This window comes from Mchenga conophoros, linkage group LG23 (assembly GCF_057382185.1).
Source record: "Mchenga conophoros isolate Kocher_MC1m ecotype Shallow Benthic linkage group LG23, M_conophoros_male_GT1.1, whole genome shotgun sequence".
In the NCBI taxonomy this organism is placed as follows: domain Eukaryota; kingdom Metazoa; phylum Chordata; class Actinopteri; order Cichliformes; family Cichlidae; genus Mchenga; species Mchenga conophoros.
In genome coordinates, this window is record NC_140547.1 from 26,710,610 (window position 1) to 26,713,566 (window position 2,957).

General features: G+C 42.6%; 1 long non-coding RNA gene across 1 annotated transcript; it reads right to left on the reverse strand.

The window, feature by feature from the left end:
• Window positions 1-495: 495 nt before the first annotated feature.
• On the reverse strand, window positions 496-2,057 carry LOC146547391 (uncharacterized). Its single transcript, XR_014890698.1, has 3 exons — window positions 1,737-2,057; window positions 855-981; window positions 496-760 (listed from the first exon to the last, which is right to left on the reverse strand). It is a non-coding gene; the product is annotated as an uncharacterized LOC146547391 (long non-coding RNA).
• Window positions 2,058-2,957: the final 900 nt, after the last annotated feature.

Sequence of the window (2,957 nt, forward strand, 5' to 3'; positions counted from 1 at the left end):
CTTTAATCCAACCTGATGGCAACCAAATCAAGGTTAGCACCACTTATATTTATATTTTAATTGACTGTGGTAAAGCAATTCCCCCACTGGGATTAATAATAGTTACAAGGTACGTAATATATATCAGCAACATTTTTCCAGCTCCACCTCGGGGGTCCCAGGTCGGAAAAGATGTACAGTCCCTCTTCAGCAGAAAACCAAATGAGCGCTGTGGTGTCGATACATCAGCAATCAGCTTGCAGTTTGTCCCTCCAAGTCACGTGATCTGAAAATAAACTCGCACTTCTACTATCAGAACCAAATGTGTGTAAAAAATACACGAGGGTTCAAATCCCATCCTCGTCAAAGGCTCCTTCCACTCATGTCAGTGCACTTTGATCAGAGTTTGTGGCTGAGTTCAGCAACCACCGGTTGCCACGGGGTCAGTAACCATTCTGCAGGGCTGATGTGTTTTTGCTGTCTACTTAGCAAGGGTAAAATGAAGCCAAAGCCATGTATGCAGAATCAGAAATGTCACAGTTTAAGATTTAAGCTCATTTGGACTCTTTAATCTTCATCTGTGAAACAGAAACTTGTAAAAGGAAGTTTATGCTACTTACAAAACACACATAAGCTTGTATGTTTGGGCCGTGCTGTTGATGATTGTCCTACAGAGTTCCATTCCATTCGCTTCCGCTTATCCTTTTCAGGGTCGCGGGGGGCGCTGGAGCCTATCCCAGCTGTCATAGGGCGAGAGGCGGGGTACACCCTGGACAGGTTCCTACAGAGTTATCAAAGCGTATTTTTGAGGTCTGGTTAGAGGTGTTTGGTTCTCACAGCAGGTTAGTGGTGCGTGGTTTTTGAGAAATACAGACCTGTGGACTTCTTCTTTTCCTCACTTTACTGTAAAGTTTTCATGTGACTTAAATATGTCAGGGTTAGCAGGTCTTGGGTCCTTCAGTCGAGGCATCTTCTGATTGACAGGTGCAGGCACACCTTCATCTACGATAGAAGCAGCATGCACAGATTATTATTTTCTCACGTCTAAAAAAAACAGAAGCTTTATCCATTTCCTGCCTTCTCTCCCTTCCTCCCCCCTTTCCCTTCGCTAGTTCAGCTGTCTGGTCAATGGGACCGGGGCAAGGAGCCAAGCATGTACAGCCAAACCTTCCCCCCCTTCCCTCTCCATCCTCTCCCATCCAGACGGCCTCCTGTTCAGCTGTGACGCTCGCCGCAGGTTCCAGCCAGGTCAGATGTTCAACACAGGCGACAACATGTTCACTCCTCACCGCTGTTTTGCCGCGCCTGCCTGTTAATGCCGCCGGCCCGGCGGTACGAGCTCGGGAAAGGTACAATAAAGGGAATGATTTCGGTATAACAGCCCCAAATCCATTCCACAGGAGCTCAAACTAATGAAGTCCTGCTAATTAAACAGTCATTCAGCGGAGATTTTAAAGACTTCCAGTGTAGCTGCAGTCGGTCATGATGAAAATGTGTGGCTATGCATTGCATGTTTGAACATTTGTAACAGCTTTTTAAAAAAAAAAAAAATAGTGCATTAAATGTCTGTTTTACCAATTTTTCTTTTCCTTTCACTTGTTGAATTTGTAATTCCTGCTCACACAATGTCACAATCTCAACTGTATATATTGCAAATGTGCATGTGTTCACTGGGAATCTAAACCTTCTGTATGATTTTGCCAGATTATTTGTGCCTGGGGAGCAATTTTTGAGGCCCTATAATCATGCACACCCACCTTAAATGACACCAAACGCACCGCCCAGCTAGTAAAAAGAAAGTGGGAAAACATGCTGGAAGGGTGCTGGCCAAGGTTTCTCCTTCCTTCGCAGCACATGTTGTCTGTCTCTCATGCGCCGTGGTGGCCTGTGCTCTCTAGTCAAAGGTGCGGCTATGCTAGCCGCCCAGGTGCAGAGCAGATAGGGTTGCAGCGCATAAACGGCTAATTCCAGCACGGCTGTGGGAACGCCAGCTGCCCCCGTATTTCTCAAAATCTGAAATTGTTTTGGATTCACGCGCCAACAGAAGGACTCGACATGCAAGAGTGAAAGCAGCTCGTTTCCTGTGTCTTCCCACGTCAATAAAATAACTGCTCGGTACCGTGGCAAAACCCAACTTCTGTTCTCCAGCCTCCTCACCCCTCCTCCTCCTCCTCCCCTCCCTGCGTTTGATAGATGATACCGAATGTATTTGAGGCTTTACCACAGCAGAAGGACTCGAGCAGAAACTATGCATATGTTTGACCATTAAAGCCTCTCACAATATTGACTGTACTTCACCAGGAAAGTCAAATGTTCTCGCTACATCTCTGCTTCGATGTATGCAACCTTTAAACCCTCCACACACTTGTTTCTGCAAATGAGCGCACTCGCCGCTCGAGCCGTAACGAGCTGCGCTTTTCCGAACAGTCCAGGCAACCTTTAAACCTTTCCAAACTTGTCTTTGTTCTGCTTCTGCAGATCCTGCTTTTAGAGCTCATTTCCAAAACATGGTGGTGCTTTGAGAAACCCAAATCATCATTAGGTTTATCAGACACAGCGGATCAGGGTTAAAGAGCTCTTTTGTTTTTTTTGTTTTTTTAAGTTGTGGAGGAAAAAAATAGTCTAAATGAATACAGTTTGTATTGTAGTATTAGCTTGCAAAAAATATGAGAAAAAAACTGCATTTTTAAAAAATGAACAAGCGGTGTTTTTCCATATTTTGTTATATTGACCTTTTATTAATAAAACATATTCAGTTTGAACATATTATCTTCTTACATTTATTTTATTATTTAACACCAACAATCTTCTTTTTTATATTAATATTTTATTAATTTTACTAATTAATTATGACATTTCAGAATTTATTTTCATATATTAAAAATTATCAAAAAAAAAGAAAACAAAGAAAAACAAAATAAATTACAGTTTCAACAACTATGTAACAAGTATTACAGGACACATTGTATTAAAACAGT